This window comes from Vicia villosa, linkage group LG1 (genome assembly GCF_029867415.1).
Source record: "Vicia villosa cultivar HV-30 ecotype Madison, WI linkage group LG1, Vvil1.0, whole genome shotgun sequence".
Lineage (NCBI taxonomy): Eukaryota > Viridiplantae > Streptophyta > Magnoliopsida > Fabales > Fabaceae > Vicia > Vicia villosa.
In genome coordinates, this window is record NC_081180.1 from 1,125,631 (window position 1) to 1,149,581 (window position 23,951).

Consider the following 23,951-nt stretch of genomic DNA (forward strand, 5'->3'; position numbering starts at 1 on the left):
TGTCATACCCCAAAATTTGCCCACACAATTTCTCTTACACAAATTCATATCAACACACAAAGCTTCCAGACACTTTCCCCTACACAAAGGCTCTGAACTAGTGTTTGGTTCTTTCAAAGGAAAATCACTGAATCAATGACTCCAAGACATCCCATATGGCTCAAATTACTTCCATGACAAGTATCAAGGCCTATCTCAAAGCTCTGGCCACTCAAAAGTTCAGAAAGTCACCAGTCGACTAGTTGACCTAAAAAGTCAACTGTGGTCAAAATAAAGTCAAAACTCCTGATTTTTTGTCAAGACCCTCACATTGAAGTATCATTCACCATTTGATCAAGAATTGATCATGATGATGCAAAGAAAGATCAGAAAAGTCAAGAGTCAAAAGTTACTATTTTGGGCATGAGCTGAAAAAGTCAACCAAACTTTGAAAATTCACCAAATATTCATACTTCATCAGAAAAATTCCCACCAAAGCTCATTTTGAAGGGAATTCATGCCTCTATCCAATGGTCCAAGAATCAGAGCTCATAGGTCAAGGGTTTAAGAGATATGGCTTCATACATTATAGGTCCTTTTCAAAAGCCAACAAAAAGACACTTTTTTCAAAAAGGACATAAAATGAACATGGAAACTAATTTTGATATGAAACCAAAAGCACTGATTAAAGGACTCTCTAAGGTTTCTAGAATGTCTTAGAACACCTCCATACCTCAAAAATTGAGGGAGATACACCTTGTCAAAGTTGGACTATTTTTGAGAAAGAATGTGAAGAGAAAAGGTTCAAAAACCCAAACATTTCCAAATGGGCCTATGTTTTTCCATCCAAACTCCATCTTAGGCCCATGCATGTCCCAAAATTATATCTCACTATTTTTATTATTTTTTATTAATTATTTTATGGTTTTATTTATTCTAAATCACAAATTAATTATGTAAAATAATAAAAATAAAAAGATATGATCTCTCTTCAATTTTAGGCCAAGATTCCCCTAAGAAACCTCAAATTCGTGTACCCCTTATTGGTGAATAAAAAGATTGAGTTTGGTTAAATTTAGAAACATATTTCCTAAATCTTCAATCAAATTTTCACTAATTTTCAATCTTTGATTTCATAAGATTCTCTCCAAAATTGTTAACCTAATGCCTTCTATTATAAGTACAGAACTTGATCACACCAAAAAGAAAAGGGTTCGGCAGCCAGAGAAAGCTTCACCCGAGTTCAAGAAATCAAGAAAATTTCAAAACCAAAATCGAAGTTACAAGCCAATTCAAGAATATTTGTTGATTACAAACCGTCCCTGGACCTCTAAGAAAGCATTCGCGATCGAAATCAAGATTCAGAACCTCAAGAACACGAGGTAATGTCCCACGGTTTGTTCATCTGCAAATTGATTCGAATTTCTCTTTTCATGCATCATCAGTGTTATTTAATTGCATATTATTGTTCATGACAACGTGTTGAAGGTTTCTGGAAGTTTAATTGGATTTCCATGCGTGTTTTAGAACTAATTGCCGTTTTAGGGTTTATGCTTGGAATTTGGGAATTCTGGATTTAGAGAGAATCAGATGTTGGTACTAATGCAGGCATGTTCGTATGAAGGAGGTGATCACGAATATGGCTTTAGATTTTAGTTTTTGTACTTGTATGCGATTTTGGTTAGTTGCAGGTGCTCTAGTGACGGTTCAGAAAACCGTAGCTAAAGGTTAGGCTAACACGACGGCCCAGGGAAGAAGACGACCTCGCGTCGTCGTGTGATTGGACCATTCAAAACGCGCGCGACTTTTTCTTTTTATTTGAAATTCTGGTTAGTTTTTCTTATATATCAGGCTTGTTAGTGATTCGGTATACAGCTTGGCAAGCATAGCCCAGTGGATCGAGGGCGCGTTCATTATTGAGTGAAGGGACGTGGGATCGATTCCCACACTCTTCATTATTTTCTTGCAAATTTTCAACTGCAGATCCTGTGAGCATCACCTACACGCCACCATGATGCACCTTCATACATCAACCCTCCAGATCGAAGGCCTCCTGGATCCAACGTCCATCAGGTTGAGGGAGTACCATGGACTTCGCTGATGCACCACACAGAACCAGCTGAGTTCCTCTTCTATTTTTTATTTTTATTTTCGTTTTTTTATTTATTACATAAATTGTTTTTTTTGAAATATTCTAGAAAAACAACATTTGTTTTTTTTAACTGATTTTTTTTTACATAATAAAAAATATATTTATTTTACTTTTCATTATTATTATTATCATTAAAATTTTTTTATTTATTTAAAGTCAATTTAATTTATTTAAATCATTTGTTTAAATTGTCAATTATTTTTTATCAAGCGATTGAAGTATAATTAGGGTTAGGTAATTTAATCGAAACTCGATTTTCACTGATTTACTTAATTGGGTTGAAAACCAACAATTAATTTGTTTTTATTCTAGCGTTAACTTATACCCAAAATCAGGGTTTACGAAGATCATGCCCTACACTGAATGTTTTATTTCTTTGCCTTGCCTTTTCAGGCTTACCCTTCAACGCTTCCGACTACGCGCCTGACTCAAAAACCCGAAGTTAAGTGTTCTATTTAATTTAATTTAACTTTCTATTTTGATGATTTTACTTTTAGGGTTTGCTTTGCATTTCATCCCTTTTCTGCCTTGCCTTTCAGGGTCAACCTCAAAAGCAACCTCCGACTCTAACCATATCAGATCAAATCTAAATCAAAGCTAAGTATTATTTATTATTCATTATTAATTTATTTATCTTTTATTTTATTAGGGTTAACCCCAATTGTTCCCGAACCGATAATGCACTCACCCTCTTTTGTTTGCCATTTTTCTTTCTTTCAGGGTTTTCAAATGCCAAAGCTACGTCCTTGGTAACCCTAAACTTCATTTTATTTTATGCTTTTTATTATTATTACTTGTGTCAAACCCTGATTAGGGATCCACTGGTTACAATTTCCCGCCCCCTTTATTGCTTTATATTATTATGTACTGCGTGGTTAGTAAAATAGGGAGTGGCAACCTTAAACTGACTTAGAATAATTAATTAAAAGATAAATATTCGAATTGAATCACGTGATTGATGCACACACGCACGCTTTTTGGGTAACCCTCTCTGTTGCCTTGTTGCCTTGTTGCCTGTTGCCTTTGTGTTTTTGCAGAATAAGCCACGTCCCTCGAATTCGAAGATACCTCAGCCATGCTGCCTCGAATACTAAAGGTCATACGACCCTAAATGATGCTGCCTTCGGTACACAAATGACCTCGACCCTCGGATGTTGCCTACGAAAAAAAAGGCTGAGGTATCTTCTGGCTGCCTACGAAAAGGCTTATTCTGATCCTTACCTTAGACTACCTGCCCCTCTATGGCATGGGACAGTCTTATGGCAAAGGATGCTTCGATGACCCTTCAACCTCCAAACGAAAGGCTTCCTGCCCTCTTATGGCAAGGATAGACCCTTTCATTCTGAAAGGCAAAAAGAGACCTATCATCTGAGTTTAAGGTAATTGCCCCTAATTGCCTTGCAATGCTCAAACCTTTTTATTATATTCTTTCTCATAATTTTTCAAAAGGGCAACGCTTATTCACAAGCTAAAGTCCCTATCTCTTTCATCTACTTTTTCTGAAAACGAGCAAGCAAAGCAATTAAGAGCCCATGGGAAACCATGGATGCAAAGGGTGCCTTACACCTTCCCTTTGCATAAATTACCCCCCGAACTCAGGTTTTCTTTAAAAAGGTTTTTTTTCTGTTTCTTTTTGCCTTTCCGAATTTGTTTGGATAAAATAAAAGTCGGTGGCGACTCTTGCTTACCGCGACATTTCGATCGATAAAAAGTCAGTTCACCGTATTACAGAACTGGCGACTCTGCTGGGGATAAATTTCGATTAAGAGGGGTTACCTTAAAAGTTTAGGATTCACTTAAATGTTTTCTATTGTTTGTTTTGCTTGCTTTATCTTTGCAGGGCTGTTTTGGGTATTCTGTTGTGTGAAAGATCCTAACCCGGATCTAGTGTACCTTAGGTATGTGGCAATAGACCAGGGAGGCTGTACGACATGTATCGTTATGGTTGAACTGGTGGCCACCGTTAGTGCGACGCTTTGGTTTGTCCTGATGGCCCTTGAATTTGATCGAGGAGACATTTGGCTACCGCGTGGTGTCATGAGCACTAATTCGCCCTTAGAACCTTAGTCGAACTTGACTCTGGCTTATAAGAAGTAGCGAGATGGCTGGCTTTGGATTCCTGACTAAAGTCGGTTGATACTCGATGCTACACTCATTGAGATTAGACTCAAGGGATGTTTTTGGCTGGCCGATTGTGCGCTATGTTGAGACAATGCCCACGAGAAAGATCAAGGATATGAGCACCCTAGAACCTGGTTACTTTTAAGACAGGTTGAACCCACTAAACGAAAGGAGGGAGGGTACATACCTTTGAACATCATGCAAGCCTACCCTTAAGGCAATTGTGTGACTTGCTTGTGTTTGTTAATTACTTGGCATCATAACATCATAACATCATAACATCATGACATATCATATCCACTAACAAATTTCAAGGACCGAGAAATTTATATTTACACTGTTTTGTAGGACATGGCTTTTTCTACCAGAGATTATGTACGACTCAACTTTGTAGGGATACCTTCTGAGCTTAAGGAGCTCGCCTTGGAAGTCCCTGGAGACTCTAAGTTTGCTGAAAGACATGGTTATCTTCTTCGACTGGTCACCTCTCAATTTGAAGAAGATATGATGAGAGTCTTATGCCAATTCTTTGATCCCGAACATCATTGCTTCACTTTTCCGGATTATCAGCTGGTACCTACTTTGGAGGAGTTCTCAAACTTACTTGGTGTACCTATATCTAAGCATCTGCCCTTTACTGGATTGGAAAGCACTCCGAAACTCGAGACTATTGCTGCTGCACTTCACCTAAGGAGGTCAGACATCGCCTCCAACTGGGACACCAAGAATGGAGTAGAAGGTCTCTCAGCCAAATTCTTATTTGGAAAAGCTCGACAATTTCTGAAGGCCATGAGCTACCATGCTTTTGAAGATGTTTTGGCTTTATTAATATATAGTTTGGTTTTGTTTCCTAATCCTGATCAATTCATTGATGTGCACGCAATCAAGATTTTTCTGACTCACAACCCCGTGCCTACGCTACTTGGAGATATTCTACATTCCCTTCACTCTCGTGTCATGAAGAAGCGAGGGACTCTTATGTGTTGCACACCCTTGCTGGCTAGGTGGTTTATTTCGCACCTTCCACGCTCAGTAGTCAGAAACGATCAAAAGATGCAATGGTCTCGAAGAATCATGTCACTTTCTCACTCAGATATCCGTTGGCATGTTATGTCTCAAGAGTACGTCACTATCATCGATCATTGTGGGAAATTCCCTAATGTGCCTCTCCTTGGCATTAGAGGAGGAATCACCTACAATCCTTCATTAGCTCTACGACAATTCGGTTATGCTCGAAGGGATGGTCCTCATCACTTGCTCATTGAAGGGGTTGTTTTCAACTATGAAGAAGATGTTCATAATCAACGCCAAGAGTTCATACGCGCTTGGAACAAGGTGTATAGGGTGGATAGCAAAAGTTGGGGGCAAAAGAACTCCCTTCCCTCAGAACCTTATCTTAGGTGGGTGCGCACTCGCGCTCAACGTTTCGTCATGCCATATCCTTATGTTAGACCTGTGATTGTTGAACCTGAATATGAAGAAAAGGTTCCTTTGGTTGTTCTCCATCCAGACATGCCCACTGATCTAGAAGAACTACAAAAGTCATGGGTCCAATTGAAAGAAGAAAGGGATACTTTTGAGACTCAATTCCGCGCCAAAGAGAAACAAGTGTTAGAACTCACAAGGCTACTTCAAGCAGAACAGAACGTCAACAACTTCATTGGATCAAAGAGGAAGCGTCCATGGGAAGCTTGAAGAAATTCTAGTTTATTATTATTATTATTCCTAGTTGTTTACATACTTATTTTTGTAAGCCAAAGTGGCAAAGAACCATAACTAAAGAACGATTTAATTATTATTATTATTATTAACAAAGCTTGTTCTTTCTTTCTTGTTTAAGCAAATTTAAATTTCGAGGTCCTTGAAAACATTGCATATGCATAATCATATCATTCATAAACATCGCATCACAGGTCTCATAAAGACAAATGCCTCATCTTTATGCTGTTTATTTCAGTAAGAAAGATGGATCTCGAACAATCTGTCAAAGCTCTCCAAACTCAGAATGCTGAATTTCAAGCTCTGATTCTGAACCTGGCCAATGCGCAAAATGAACTGAAAGCCCTTCTGACTAAGAAGGAAAAGAAGACTCAGAAACCCAAAGGGGTGATCAACTTGGGAAGAAGGTTCAAAGGTCGTCCCAGGAGGGCCGAGGATGCTGAAATCCCTAAGAATGAGGAAGATGAAGAGAGAGATAATCTCAGTGTCAAGAACAATCAGGGAAGCCATGTAGGTTCTGATGGTGAAGAAGAAGAAGAAGAAGAAGAAGAAGACGAGTATCCCCAAGACGAGGATTACGCTGATGAGAAGTATAGGCTACTGGAAGAGCGTCTGAGAAGTATGGAAATTCAGAAGGTACCTGGGTTGGATTTTGAAGAATTAGGACTCGTTCCTGGGGTCGTTATTCCTCCGAAGTTCAAGACTCCCGTTTTTGCTAAGTATGATGGAATTTCCTGTCCTAAGATGCACTTGAGGTCTTACGTGAGGAAGATTCAGCCTCACACTGCTGATAAGAGGCTCTGGATCCATTTCTTTCAAGAGAGTTTATCTGGAACTCAACTCGAATGGTATTATAAGCTGGAAAGTGCTAGCGTCCGTACATGGGAAGATTTGGTTGTGGCTTTCTACAAGCAATACCAATATAACTCTGATCTTGCACCGACTCGCATGCAACTTCAAAGCATGTCCATGGGTCCTAAAGAAAGTTTCAAGGAGTATGCTCAAAAATGGAGAGATTTAGCTGGAAGAGTCCAACCTTCTTTGACTGATAGGGAGTTGGTGGACATGTTCATGGGCACGCTAACTGGACCATTCTATAGTCACTTACTGGGTAGTTCTTCGTCTGGGTTTACTGATCTTATCTTGACTGGAGAACGTGTTGAGAGTGGTATCCGAAGTGGGAAGATTCAAGTGGGCGCATCCTCTAGTGCTGCAAAGAATCCATATCATGGAAAAAATGAGTCTAATGTTGTTCATAGTCAGAGGGGCCGTGATAAGAACGATCAGAATCAGTCTGTTGGTGCCGTCCTCATCTCTACTCCAACATCTCAACAATCTCCCAGACAAGAGTATCAACGCAAAACTGATAGACCAAGGAGACAATTCACCCCGATCAACATGCCTTTGTCTCAAGCCTTACAACATCTACTAAAGGCTAAGCTGATCACCCTAAAGGATCCTCCGAAGTTTACCAACACTGCTAGTCCAGCTTATGATCCCAAGGCTACATGCGCCTACCATTCTAATGCTACTGGACACAATGCCGACAACTGCTGGGCATTGAAAAATAAGATTCAAGATATGATAGATGCTGGTGAAATTGAGTTCGACACTCCTGCAACTCCTAATGTGATCACTGCTCCCATGCCTAATCACAACAGGATTGCTAATGTTATGGATGGCTAGAAGGATGAACCTTTAGATCATTAGATTTACTTTCTCTTGCAATTTCTATTATGTTTGTTTAAACACTCAAATTATGATAGACATTATTTGTTTTAATAATCATCATCAGTGCATTGCATATGTTTGTCTTGAATAAATTATTTCGCTATCACTCTTCTTAAATTATGTCTTTACTCTGCATATGTTTTGTGATACTCAACTTCTGCTAAGCTGTAAGCCTTTTAAGGGAGGATGACGAAAACGATACCACAACCTCATACAGTATGCTTTTGAACGGACTATGCTGACGATGTACAGGCATTGTTTCAATTCCTAAACAGTGGAGATATAAGGATGTTAATCCCTCGTCAACCCCTTCGAGCCTAAGAAGTAGAAGTTTCTTTCTTGTACTAATTAAAACCCTTGATCATAACCTGGGGCAGGGTAGTTCTCAATTTATTTGGTTATGCATTCTATTTTAAGAGAATTATTCATTACTTTCAACAAAGGTTTCATTCACAAGCGTTCATCCGCACACATCAAAGTAGTGTTGGAGACGTTAATCAAAAGCCAATGATGGTTCATCAATCATTAAGCAAGGCAGTCAATATCTTTCAAAAAGAAGAAAAAAAATTGAAAAAAAACTTGTATACGAAGAAAAGCCTGCTAAGTCAAAAATCAAAAGATGACTTAGGCAAAAATCAAGGCATCCCGCTGACTGTAAGCTCAAAATAGATAGTTCAGGCAAAAGTTAGGGATATCAAAAGGATGAAAAAAGAGAGGTCAATAAATTCCTGAACAACACAATGTTGTGACTACCAAAAGGAAGAAGTGACTGCCATCTCAAAAGTTCTCTTTGTTTGCGAACCATCAACATTATCAAAGGCGCAAATCCAAAAGTCTCTTGGAGCCTGAATGCATAAGTCGAACCAACTGAGCTTAGGAATGAAGAACATCACGAAGAAGGGGGTGGGTGTAAATAAACTTTGAGCCTTTATCTTTTGTTTCTTAAAACCGTGAACCAAACCACGTTACAACCCTTAAAAGTCCTAACTGAAGCATGGTTAGTTCGAAAGCATACTGTCACCAAAAAGGTATCCCGACTCCCTAAGGTTCACTAAAATGCTGAGTGGATATTTCGCTTCTACAAAAATAGCATGTTTTACAAATATCACGCTTTTACATCTCTTGTTTTAATGTTTTTTTAAAACTCAAGACAAACGTATGCATTGCATCTCATGAATTCATTATTAAACATATTCTGCTACGTAATTTCAAATGTTAGCATCAGAATAAATTTGCACAGGGTATGGCTAATGACTGAAAGTTACCCCGACAAACAAAATCACTCCAAGAAGCCATGTCTCTTACGTATACAAGGGGCATGACATGTTTTTCCCAATCAGTCTGGGGCAATCAAGTCAAGATTCCGAGAATCTCTCATGGATGCTCGAACAATCAGGAGCATACATCCAAGTATGTCTAAAGCTAGTCCCCAATCAACATGGGACACTGTCTTGAGCCCACGATTACTGGGGGCATATCGCCCATAGTTTATATCTCACAAAGTCCTCGCGAGGCGAATCTTTCTAAAGTTCCTGCTAACTGGGGCAAAACTATGCAAGTCCAGTCCGACATCTTGATCAATACTCAGCGGTGTGTCCCAATACAAATCCATGAATGGCAGCTATAATACTGGGGGCAACTTTCAAGACACCCATGTCTCCCCCACAGAGTCGGGTTCACAAGATCATATCCCCACAGAGCAATCATTAAGAAGATATCTTCAAATGCTCTCGTCCCGACAAAGATATGGCTCCCCAATAGAGTTTACATCTTCAACACAAATGGTTTCTTCAACACTTCGCTCTTCTCCAACATGGTTTACTAATATTTTTATTCCCAATCAGGGTGCATCAAGTTACTGATTGTCCCCAAGCAGAAATCATAAATCCCCAGCTAAGCCTCTCCAAGAAGAGATCAAAACATCAAGCTCTCAATAACATCAAACGATTCTAGTCACACAAGTCATAAACATACATCATAAACATACATCATAAGTCATAAACACATTCATACATCACATACACACTCCTCATTTATGTTGAAGTATATAACTCATGCATCATGGCATTGCATGAAAAACTAACAATGTTTGACAGGTACATTACAAGGATTCGAATCTTATTCAAAGCAACTCCTGACGCATGGCATTCCAGACATCTTAGGATGCAATTGAGAATAGTCTGACGCACGATTTATTCTCCGACCTAACGCACGGTCTTCCAGACATCTAAGGATGCAATTGAGAATAGTCTAACGCACGATTTATTCTTTGACCTAACGCACGGTCTTCCAGACATCTACGGATGCAAATTGGGTAGTCTAACGCATGATTTATCCATCAACCTAACGCACGGTTTTCCAGACATCTGAGGATGCAATTGAGAATAGTCTAACGCACGACCTATCCATCAACCTAACGCACGGTTTTCCAGACATCTGAGGATGCAATCAAGATTAGTCTAACGTACAACTTATCTTCAGCCTAACGCACGGTTTTCCAGACATCTACGGATGCAAACAGTCTAACATACGACACATTCTAACCCTCAATCCTATCAAGTCATATGGCATCTTTAAGCCCATCTCCGGCAAAAGTCCCTATTTCAGCTAGGGCAAATTTCTTGGTATTCTAGTGTTCAATCATCTTCCACCTTCAGATACCGACTGGCACACAAACCACTCTACATCTTCAGGTTTAAGATAATTGAACAGGGGCAGCTGTCATACCCCAAAATTTGCCCACACAATTTCTCTTACACAAATTCATATCAACACACAAAGCTTCCAGACACTTTCCCCTACACAAAGGCTCTGAACTAGTGTTTGGTTCTTTCAAAGGAAAATCACTGAATCAATGACTCCAAGACATCCCATATGGCTCAAATTACTTCCATGACAAGTATCAAGGCCTATCTCAAAGCTCTGGCCACTCAAAAGTTCAGAAAGTCACCAGTCGACTAGTTGACCTAAAAAGTCAACTGTGGTCAAAATAAAGTCAAAACTCCTGATTTTTTGTCAAGACCCTCACATTGAAGTATCATTCACCATTTGATCAAGAATTGATCATGATGATGCAAAGAAAGATCAGAAAAGTCAAGAGTCAAAAGTTACTATTTTGGGCATGAGCTGAAAAAGTCAACCAAACTTTGAAAATTCACCAAATATTCATACTTCATCAGAAAAATTCCCACCAAAGCTCATTTTGAAGGGAATTCATGCCTCTATCCAATGGTCCAAGAATCAGAGCTCATAGGTCAAGGGTTTAAGAGATATGGCTTCATACATTATAGGTCCTTTTCAAAAGCCAACAAAAAGACACTTTTTTCAAAAAGGACATAAAATGAACATGGAAACTAATTTTGATATGAGACCAAAAGCACTGATTAAAGGACTCTCTAAGGTTTCTAGAATGTCTTAGAACACCTCCATACCTCAAAAATTGAGGGAGATACACCTTGTCAAAGTTGGACTATTTTTGAGAAAGAATGTGAAGAGAAAAGGTTCAAAAACCCAAACATTTCCAAATGGGCCTATGTTTTTCCATCCAAACTCCATCTTAGGCCCATGCATGTCCCAAAATTATATCTCACTATTTTTATTATTTTTTATTAATTATTTTATGGTTTTATTTATTCTAAATCACAAATTAATTATGTAAAATAATAAAAATAAAAAGATATGATCTCTCTTCAATTTTAGGCCAAGATTCCCCTAAGAAACCTCAAATTCGTGTACCCCTTATTGGTGAATAAAAAGATTGAGTTTGGTTAAATTTAGAAACATATTTCCTAAATCTTCAATCAAATTTTCACTAATTTTCAATCTTTGATTTCATAAGATTCTCTCCAAAATTGTTAACCTAATGCCTTCTATTATAAGTACAGAACTTGATCACACCAAAAAGAAAAGGGTTCGGCAGCCAGAGAAAGCTTCACCCGAGTTCAAGAAATCAAGAAAATTTCAAAACCAAAATCGAAGTTACAAGCCAATTCAAGAATATTTGTTGATTACAAACCGTCCCTGGACCTCTAAGAAAGCATTCGCGATCGAAATCAAGATTCAGAACCTCAAGAACACGAGGTAATGTCCCACGGTTTGTTCATCTGCAAATTGATTCGAATTGCTCTTTTCATGCATCATCAGTGTTATTTAATTGCATATTATTGTTCATGACAACGTGTTGAAGGTTTCTGGAAGTTTAATTGGATTTCCATGCGTGTTTTAGAACTAATTGCCGTTTTAGGGTTTATGCTTGGAATTTGGGAATTCTGGATTTAGAGAGAATCAGATGTTGGTACTAATGCAGGCATGTTCGTATGAAGGAGGTGATCACGAATATGGCTTTAGATTTTAGTTTTTGTACTTGTATGCGATTTTGGTTAGTTGCAGGTGCTCTAGTGACGGTTCAGAAAACCGTAGCTAAAGGTTAGGCTAACACGACGGCCCAGGGAAGAAGACGACCTCGCGTCGTCGTGTGATTGGACCATTCAAAACGCGCGCGACTTTTTCTTTTTATTTGAAATTCTGGTTAGTTTTTCTTATATATCAGGCTTGTTAGTGATTCGGTATACAGCTTGGCAAGCATAGCCCAGTGGATCGAGGGCGCGTTCATTATTGAGTGAAGGGACGTGGGATCGATTCCCACACTCTTCATTATTTTCTTGCAAATTTTCAACTGCAGATCCTGTGAGCATCACCTACACGCCACCATGATGCACCTTCATACATCAACCCTCCAGATCGAAGGCCTCCTGGATCCAACGTCCATCAGGTTGAGGGAGTACCATGGACTTCGCTGATGCACCACACAGAACCAGCTGAGTTCCTCTTCTATTTTTTATTTTTATTTTCGTTTTTTTATTTATTACATAAATTGTTTTTTTTGAAATATTCTAGAAAAACAACATTTGTTTTTTTTAACTGATTTTTTTTTACATAATAAAAAATATATTTATTTTACTTTTCATTATTATTATTATCATTAAAATTTTTTTATTTATTTAAAGTCAATTTAATTTATTTAAATCATTTGTTTAAATTGTCAATTATTTTTTATCAAGCGATTGAAGTATAATTAGGGTTAGGTAATTTAATCGAAACTCGATTTTCACTGATTTACTTAATTGGGTTGAAAACCAACAATTAATTTGTTTTTATTCTAGCGTTAACTTATACCCAAAATCAGGGTTTACGAAGATCATGCCCTACACTGAATGTTTTATTTCTTTGCCTTGCCTTTTCAGGCTTACCCTTCAACGCTTCCGACTACGCGCCTGACTCAAAAACCCGAAGTTAAGTGTTCTATTTAATTTAATTTAACTTTCTATTTTGATGATTTTACTTTTAGGGTTTGCTTTGCATTTCATCCCTTTTCTGCCTTGCCTTTCAGGGTCAACCTCAAAAGCAACCTCCGACTCTAACCATATCAGATCAAATCTAAATCAAAGCTAAGTATTATTTATTATTCATTATTAATTTATTTATCTTTTATTTTATTAGGGTTAACCCCAATTGTTCCCGAACCGATAATGCACTCACCCTCTTTTGTTTGCCATTTTTCTTTCTTTCAGGGTTTTCAAATGCCAAAGCTACGTCCTTGGTAACCCTAAACTTCATTTTATTTTATGCTTTTTATTATTATTACTTGTGTCAAACCCTGATTAGGGATCCACTGGTTACAATTTCCCGCCCCCTTTATTGCTTTATATTATTATGTACTGCGTGGTTAGTAAAATAGGGAGTGGCAACCTTAAACTGACTTAGAATAATTAATTAAAAGATAAATATTCGAATTGAATCACGTGATTGATGCACACACGCACGCTTTTTGGGTAACCCTCTCTGTTGCCTTGTTGCCTTGTTGCCTGTTGCCTTTGTGTTTTTGCAGAATAAGCCACGTCCCTCGAATTCGAAGATACCTCAGCCATGCTGCCTCGAATACTAAAGGTCATACTGAAAGGGCGGTCTAGGCAAAAGTTAAGGATTAAGCGTACGACTATGTCTCGTTCATATCATCCATCAATCAGACGCATCTACAACAACAAGTTCAAAGGGCTCAGATCAACTCAGTCATCTTTCTCCGACAAGCATGGGATGAGATGCTCGAAGACATAATAGCAATAGCAGAGTGGAAACTCAATAGGATTGTTTTTACATAGCTACTTTTTCTTTTGTCTTTTGTACCTTTTTAGAAACACACAATATGTTTTATCTTGCCTATTTATGGCTCTTTTCAATACAATTTGCTTCTTTCTTTCAAATTCATTTTCTTTTTGTCTTTTCGAATACGCAAACGTCCGATGATAATTTTTGAATGAACATATGCATATGAATGAGATTATCATTTATTTTCTTCCATAAGAATATCAATTAGATTGTTAGTAGGAAAGGCAAAGAGACAATGTCCGAGGTAGTCAAAGAATCCTCCTGCAAATCAATTGACATGGATGTATCCCCACAGAGCAATCATTAAGAAGATGTCTTCCAACAACAAAGGCATGGCTCCCCAGCACGGTTTACATCCCTATTTTCTCTGTACCCCAATCAGGGAATATCAAGTTACTGATCATCCCCCAAGCAGAAATCATAAATCCCCAGCTGAGCACCTTTCAAGACGGAATCAAACATCAAGATTAAACATCTGAAGATTTATTTTCTCGACAACATAAATCATATTCGCATACCATATGACACAAACATATTCATACATCGCATACATCGCTGCATAACAAATCCATAACATGCAAAGTTTCTCATTTATTTTGAGATACTCATAACATAAAACACATGCATCATGACATAAGAAAACTAACCTCTACTTTTCAGGGTATTACCATCTCTATTTGCAAAAGAGTTAAGTCGACACCTTTGACGGTTCCTTAACAATCTATTCTCAAGTATTAAGTCGACACCTTTGACGGTTCCTTAATACATCAAGAGTTAAGTCGACGCCTTTGACGGTTCCTTAACAACACAATTCAGATATAAGTCGACACCTTTGACGGTTCCTTATACAATCTATCTGCATATCTGAGTCGATACCTTTGACGGTGCCTCAATGATATGCTTCAAAGTTAAGTCGACACCTTTGACGGTTCCTTAACAACACACCTCAGATATAAGTCGACACCTTTGACGGTTCCTTATACAACCTACCAGCATATTTGAGTCGATACCTTTGACGGTGCCTCAACAATATGCTTCAAATTTGAGTCGATACCTTTGACGGTTCCTCAACATTCAAAAAAGGGAAGACAACAAAAGCAGAAATTTTGCAACAGTCCATACTCCAACAACTACCAGATGGCATCTACAAGCCCATCCCCGACAAAAGTCCCTGCTTCAAATAGGGCAAATTTCTTGGTATTCTGATGTTCAATCATCTTCCACCTTCAGATACCGACTGGCATACAGACCACTCTACATCTTCAGGTTTAAGATAATTGAACAGGGGCAGCTGTCATACCCCAAAATTTGCCCATGCTATTTTTCATACATAAAACCAAATCAAAAGACAAAGCTCCAAAACACACTCTCCTATACAAAAGCTCTGAACTAGGGTTTGATTAATTCGATGGAAAATCATTGAATCAACGGCTCAAGGTGGTTCCATAGGGTCACTAACATCCCAAAGTATCTCCATATAAAGTTTCAAGTCAAACAGAGCAAATTTAGTCCCTCAAATCCTGATTAGGTCAACAGTCGACTCTCAAGGGCAAAACAGTCATTTCAAGTCAATATATAGTCAAAACTCAAGATATTTGGTCAACAACATCCTCATAACCCTAAAATCATCATTTGATCAAGGGTTGATCATGATGATGCAAGGAAAGATCAGAGAAGTCAAAAGTCAAAAGTTACTATTTTGGGCATGAACTGAAAAAGTCAACCAAACTTTGAAAATTCACCAAATATTCATACTTCATCAGAAAAATTCCCACCAAAGCTCATTTTGAAGAGAATTCATTCCTCTATCCAATGGTCCAAGAATCAGAGCCCATAGGTCAATGGTTTAAGAGGTGTGGCTTCATACATTATAAGTCCTTTTCAAAAGTCAACAAAAAGACATTTTTTTCAAAAGGTCATAAAATGAGAATGGAAAATGATTTTGATATAGGACCAAAGATATTGGTTAGAGGACTCTCTAAGGTTTCCAAAAAGTCCAAGAACACTTCCATACCTCAAGAATTGAGAGAAATACACCTCGTCAAAGTTGGACTATTTTTGAAAAAAAATGTGAAAAGGAAAGGTTCAAAATCCAAAATTTTCCAAATGGGCCTATGATTTCTTCACTCAATCTCCATTGCAAGCCCATGCACGCCCCCCAAAGCATACTTTCATATTTTATATTATTTTTTATTAATTATTTTGTGATTTTAATCATTTAAAATCATGAATTAATTATGAAAAATAAAAAAAATACAAAAGATATGATTTATGCCTATGTTCCAATCATCATTAATCATCAAATATATTCCAAAATCAATCTAATTTCATGCATGAATAAAATTGGACAAGATTGAATCAATATTGGCCTATTTAGAAAGTTTCATAATTTATTTTTCAATCAAATTTTCTCAATATGCAAATCAAAGATTTCTTGAGATTCAAGGCTCAAGATTCACCCTAATCACTCCTCTATAAATACCTGATCAACTCATAGCACAAGGGTCACAAAAAATTGCCTCAAGAACCATCAAACCCGAGTTCAAAGAAAGCAAGAAAATTCAAGATTCAATTCTGAGTTTGAGGTTAGTTCAAGGGTTGCTATCGATTCAAACACATTCCTAAGACATCTCTGAGTGTGCCTCAATCGCTTTCAGGCTTTAAAACATCAAGAACAAAGCGCTGTAAGTCATTCTTTGTCCGATTCTATATCCTTTCGATTACATAATTTCAAGCATCCATATCATAATATAATTGCATATTCTTGTTTGTTTTGATGTGTTTATCGATTCTGGATCGTTAATTGGGTTTTCACGCTTGTTTGAGCCATATACCATAGTTAGGGTTTGTAGGATCGAAAGAGGGTTTTTGGCTAGAGGTAAAATTAAGCCTAAATTCTGGTATCATTGATCTCGTGATCTCTGGACGATCATGTTCGTATAGTCGCGAACAATTTTTGTTGCGTTTTTGGTTGTTATCGATTTTCGCAGGTGTGGAAAGTAAGGATCTATTACAGCGCATCTCCAGAAGCGGTGTAAAAGTTGATTTGCAGGATTTGGGTGGGGAAGACGACGACGTGTCGTCGCGTGAGTGGCCTGTTCGAATCCAAAAGCGCGCGCAAAGGGGTGGAGCTTCTGAAGGATCACATGCGTTAAGAAACACAGCATACCGTGCGCCCTCATCATCATGATCGTCCATCTCATCAAGCTGCAGATCCAATGCGCCAGATCCTGCCAGTCCACCATGTTCTCACGCGCGCGTCCACACAGGATAAAAGCTAAGTAATTTCTAATTTTTTTTAATTCTTTTATTGCACAACCTTTTTTTTCTTATTTATAATATATATATATATATGATTGTTTTTATTTTTAATTTTATTTTTATACATAAAAACTATATAAGATTTCATAAAAACCTTTTTATATGTTTATTTATCTAATTTATTTATTTAATTGTTTCCCTTTAAATATTTGTTTAAATGACTTTATTTATTTTAATTTACCATTAAATCTTTAAAAATTTATGTGTATTTTCTTTTAATTCTAAAAATTCCAAAAAAATTATTTTTTACTCAATTTAGTTTTTCGCCTCGATTTAATTAATTAGGTCGCAAGACCAATAATTAATTAAATTGATTTATCCTTATATTCCATTTGAATCTTAACCAGGATTGATAATACACTGAAAAATATTTTCTTTCTTTTGTGCTTTGCCTTTTCAGGGTTATCGACATGGTTCACTCCGACAACGCGCCCAATCAAGAACCCAGAGCTAAGTCATTTAAAATTAAAGTCTATTTTGTTTTCTTTTAAAAGCTAGGGTTTGCCTTGCCTTCACATATTTTCTGCCTTATTTCAGGGTTTACCTTCAAGGCAACCTTCGCCTAACAACCATGTCAGATCAAATTCAAATGCAAAGCTAAGTGTTGTTTATTTATTTATTATTAATTTCTTTATCCTTTATTTTTATTAGGGTTAACCCTATTTGCCTCCGAACCGATAATGCACTCACCCTTCTTTGTTCATTCTTTCTTTTCCAAATTTTCAGGGTTTGTCAACTGTCAAAGCTACGAGTATTGGTAACCCTAAACCCTATTCACAAATTATTACTTGTGTTAAACCTTTTGCCTTTTATTTTTATATCCCGCTGGTTTCAATTCCCCTCTCCTCCGCTGGTTACAATTTCCCTTCCCCATTATTATTGTTATATTATTGTGTGGTTAGTAATTATAGGGAGTGCAACTTATTAATTGAATTAGCATCACGTAATTTTATAAGATAACATAACTGAACATAATCACGTGATTGGTGCACACACGCACGCTTTTGGGTAACCCTCTCTGTTGCCTTGTTGCCTGTTGCCTTGTTGCCTGTTGCCTTTGTGTTTTTGCAGAATAAGCCATGTCCCTCGAATACGAGGACACCTCAGCCATGTTGCCTCAATAAAAAGGTCACGACCCTAAATGATGCTGCCTTCGATACACAAATGACCTCGACCCTCGGAAGTTGCCTACGGAAAGGCTGAGGTATCTTCTGGTTGCCTACAAACAAAGGCTATTCTGATCATTCCCTTTAGACTACCTGCCTCTCTATGGCATGGGTCAGTCTTTGGGCGAATGATATCTCGACGACCCTTCAACCTCCAAACGAAAGACTTCCTGCCCTCTTATGGCAAGGATTGACCCTTTCATTCTGAAAGGCTAAAAAGAGACCTATCATCTGAGTTTAAGGTAATTGCCCCTAATTGCCTTGCAATGCTCAATTTTCATATTCTTTCTCACAATTCTTCAAAAAAACTGGCTACGCTCATTTTACGAGCTAAAGTCCATTTTTTCCTCTTTCATCTACATTTTCTGAATTTTCTGAAAACGAGCAAACAAAGCAATTAAGAGCCCATGGAAAACCATGGATGCAAAGGGTGCCTTACACCTTCCCTTTGCATAAATTACCCCCCGAACTTAGATTTCTTTAAAAGGTTTTTTTCTGTTTCTTTTTGCCTTTCTAATTTTATTTGGATAAAATAAAAGTCGGTGGCGACTCTTGCTTACCGCGACATTTTTGATCGATAAAAAGTCAGTTCACCGTATTACAGAACTGGCGACTCTGCTGGGGAGAATTTTCTTATAAAAGAGGGGTTACCTTAAAAGTTTAGGATTCACTTAAATGTTTTCTATTGTTTGCTTTGTTTGTTTTATTTTTCAGGGGGCGTTTTGGGAATTAACTGAAGGACGAATCCTATTCCCGGATTCAAGAACCCTTAAGATTAGGAGTGGCATAGTCATAAGGACCTCTTTCACATATGTGGGAGATGAGTCAGTATGAAGTTCACGCTTGAGTTAGGACTCCATAGCATATGCACACCTTTCTCAAATGAGGGAGGTCTATGTATGTGTCTGTGGGTGCGCCGGAGCTCAAGGACCTTTAGTTACCCTTAACCCATCCTGGCCTTTAGGAACGTAGTGGGGGGACTACCCTTGACAAATGTTAAGGACTAGTCGCTACCCGATGCTACAATTCAGATAGGTTCTTTCTCAAAGTATCATTGCATGGTGCAAATGCATCATGTCCGAGGGTGCTTTAGAAGGGCTTACAATTCTGGATAACTTGTAGAACCTGTTGCTGAAATCTCCTTATCCATAGAAATGCCCTTGAGAAGGACACCTGATCTAAAACTCCATGCAAGCCTTAAACCAAAAATTGTGTGATTTGTGTGGATTTGTTTTTCTGTGATGCATCATGCATACATGCATTCATGACATGGCTAACTCATCTCAAGGAGAAAAAGGTCTTTTAACCATAATTTGTTTTGTAGGTTATTTGAATAATGGGAATCCTAATCAGAAAACCTTTCTTCCTCAACTTCAAGAAAGTACCTACTGCATTAAGGCTCTTATGTGATGACATTACTGGCTCTCTTATTCTTTCTGAATCTCTCAACAAACTGATGAGTTTAATGCGAACCAAAGTGGATGAAGCTCTCCTCAACTCTATGATGCAATTTTATGATCCTCTTCTCCATTGCTTCACTTATAGAGATTTTCAACTGGTACCTACATTGGAAGAATTCTCTTACATAATGGACATGCCCATACCTGATCAAATCCCTTACACTGGTGAGGAAGGAGGTCCTAAGTTGGAAGACATTGCTGCTGCTCTACACCTACCAAGATCAGAAATTAACAAAGTTTGGATCAACAAAAGAGACTACTCTGGGATACCTGTGGATTTCTTGATCGAGAAAGCTAAGATCTTTGCTAAAGCTTTAAGCATGGATGCCTTGGAAAGTGTTCTAACCCTGTTGATATATGGACAAGTTCTTTTTCACCGCTGCGACAAAGTTGTTGATAGGGCTGCTATCAAAATCTTCCTTAGCAAAAATCCTGTTCCTACTCTACTTGGTGATTTATTGCATTCCATCAACGCTAGAGTGACAAAGAGACGAGGTTGTGTTCTAGGGTGCATCCCTCTCTTACATAGGTGGTTTATTTCTCACTTACCCCGATCCTCAATAAAGAATGAAGAAGGTTTGACTTGGATTCAAAGGATTATGGAGCTTTCATACGACGACATCATTTGGTATCCAAAGAAATTCGAAGGAGTTCAGTTATATGACCGCTGTGGAGAGTTCCCTAATGTGCCTCTTCTTGGCATCCATGGAGGAATTACCTATAACCCTATACTTGCTCGACATCAGTTTGGTTTTGCTTTAAAAGATAAGCCCCGCTCCATATATCTTAGTGCGGAAAATTTTGACTATGGTTCAGATACAACTGAAAAAAAGAATCGCTTCATTAAAGCTTGGTATGAAGTAAAAAAGGTGGGTGCAAGAGAATTGGGAATGAGGATCGATACTCCTTCAGATCTTTACTTTAAATGGATTTATGACCGAGTCGTCGAGTTCGGCATACCACATCCATCCGACACACCTGTTGTTCCAAGGATCACTCCTCCCGAGGTCCACGTAGAATTGGAGCCTTATGTACCCGCTCCAAACGAAGACCTTGCTGCCACCGTGGCTCATTTAAGACAAGAAAAGGCTGATCTTGAGAAGCGTCTACAAAAGGTTGAAGCAGAAAAGGCAGTATTAGTGGCTAATGCTAAAGAACGAGATAGTATGCTTGACTATTTCTCTCGCAAGTGGAAGATTGAGGATTTTATCTCTCCTGAACAAATACAATCATGGGAGTTAGAGATTGATAGGCTTATTCAAGAAAAGAACGAGATGGTCAAAGCCCATAAAGAGGAAATCAAAGGATTGAAGAGGAAGCGTCGACTTGAAGATTGACTTCTCTTATTTTATATTTATTATATAGTATTTCTTCGATGTAACTTCAAAAATAATAAACAATACATTGGTTTTTATTTTTAATTAATTTATTTTGCTTCTATTTTCTTTTCTTTTAAATGTGTTAAAAAGCCTTTAACTCCTTGAAAACATTGCATATGCATAATCATATCATTCATAAACATCGCATCACAGGTTTCATAAAACCAAATGCCTCATCTTTGTTGCTGTTTATTTCAGTAAGAAAGATGAATCTCGAACAATCTGTCAAGGATCTCCAAGCTCAGAATGCTGAATTTCAAACTCTGATCCTGACCCTAGCCAATGGGCAAAACGAGCTGAAAGCCCTTCTGACTAAGAAGGACAAGAAGACCAAGAAACCCAGAGGAGTGATCAATATGGGTAGAAGGTTCAAAGGTCGTCCCAAGAAAGCTGAGGATGCTGAAATCCCTAAGACTGAAGAAGATGAAGAGAGAGATGATATCAGTATCAAGAACAATCAGGGAAGCCATGTAGGTTCTGATGGGGAAGAGGAAGAAGAAGAAGAGTATCCTGAGGACGAGGATGAATCTGATGAGAGGTATAGGCAGTTAGAAGAGCGTCTGAGAAGCGTGGAAATTCAAAAGGTACCTGGGCTGGATTTCGAAGAACTGGGACTCGTTCCTGGAGTCGTTATTCCGCAGAAATTCAAGACACCCGCTTTTGCTAAGTATGATGGAATCTCTTGTCCTAAGATGCATCTGAGGTCTTATGTGAGAAAGATTCAGCCTCACACTGCTGATAAGAGGCTCTGGATCCATTTCTTTCAAGAAAGTCTATCTGGAACTCAACTCGAATGGTATTATAAGCTGGAAAGTGCTAGTATCCGCACTTGGGAGGATTTGGTTGTGGCTTTCTACAAGCAATACCAATATAACTCCGATCTTGCACCGACTCGCATGCAACTTCAAAGCATGTCCATGGGTCCTAAAGAAAGTTTCAAGGAGTATGCTCAGAAATGGAGAGATTTGGCTGGGAGAGTCCAACCCTCTTTAAATGATAGGGAGTTGGTAGACATGTTCATGGGCACGCTAACTGGGCCGTTCTATAGTCACCTGCTGGGTAGTTCTTCTTCTGGGTTTACTGAACTCATTTTAACTGGAGAACGTGTGGAAAATGGTATTCGAAGTGGGAAGATTCAAGTAGGTTCTGCCTCTGGTACTACAAGGAAGCCGTATCAAGGAAGAAACGAATCTAATGCTATTCATAGTCAAAAGAGCCGTGGTAAGGAGGATCAGAATCAATCTGTTGGTGCCGTCCTTATCTCCACACCAATAGCTCAACAAGCTCCTAGACAAGATTACCAACGCAAGACTGATAAACCAAGGAGAAAATATACCCCGATCAACATGCCTTTGTCTCAAGTCCTACAACATCTACTGAAGGCAAAACTGATCACACTGAGAGACCCTCCGAAGTTTACCAACACTGCTAGTCCAACTTATGATCCTAAGGCTACGTGTGCTTACCATTCCAATGCCCCTGGACACAATGAGAATAATTGTTGGGCCTTGAAAAACAAAGTCCAAGACTTGCTAGAGGCTGGAGAAATTGAGTTTGACGCGCCTGAGACTCCTAATGTCATCACTGCTCCGATGCCAAAACATGACCACGCTGTTAATGCCATCATGGATACCATCCATGTCTATGATGTGAAAGATCTGTCGACTCCTCTCCCCGATATCAAGAGAAAGTTGTTGCGAGCTGGTTTATTTCCAGGTTGTGACCCTGACTGTTATTACTGTGCACTCATACCCGAGGGTTGTGAGAACCTGAAAAGAGGCATCCAAGGCTGGATGGATCGTGGCACTATCAGATTTGAGAAGACTCCCACTGTTGAAGAGCTGTGTGAGGGCTTCTCCCGTGGTTTGAAGTTCGAAGATGTATCTGTGATCTCTAAAGTACCACTAAAAATCCCTACCAAGGCCCCTCTCAAGATTTCTGCCGAACCCCGTGTAGCTCCGATTGTTATCACCCAACCTGGTCCAATGCCATATTCTTCCGATAAGGCTATCCCTTGGAATTATGGTGCTGAGGTTTTTGTTCAAGGAGTCAAGCAAGAGCTTGAATATGATAAAGTTTCTGAAGATGTCAACCCTGGTATAGGAAACATTGCTGGAACTAGCAAGGTGACGAGAAGCGGAAGGGTATTTTCTCCAGAGATCTCCCCAAATGTTACTTCACCTACTATTACTATCACCCCGAATGCTGACGCTCAGGGTAAAGGACCGCTGCCTGAACCTGAAACTGTCACTAGGAATGCGCCATCTGAAGAAACAAATGAGTTCCTGAAATACATCTGCAAGAGTGATTATGATATTGTTGAACAAATGGGGCATACTCCTTCCAAGATTTCTATGCTGTCGCTCCTGAGTTGTTCAAAGACCCATGCCAAGGCTATGATGAAATTTCTAGAGGCTGCCCATGTGCCACAAGAGATTTCTGTCACTCAACTCGAGAACTGTATTGCAAACTTGACAACTGATAACTACCTTGGGTTTTCTGATGCTGATCTAAGTCCTAGTGGAAGGAATCATAACAAGGCACTGCATATCTCCATTGAATGTGGTGGTACTACCCTGGCTCATGTACTAGTTGATGATGGCTCGTCTCTGAATGTGTTACCCAAGGTGGTGTTGGACAGACTCAAGGTCGATGGAATTGAGCTGAAATCTAGTAATGTGATAGTCAAAGCTTATGATGGCACTATGAGTACTGTGTATGGCGAAGTTGAGCTCCCCATCAGAGTAGGCGCCCAAAC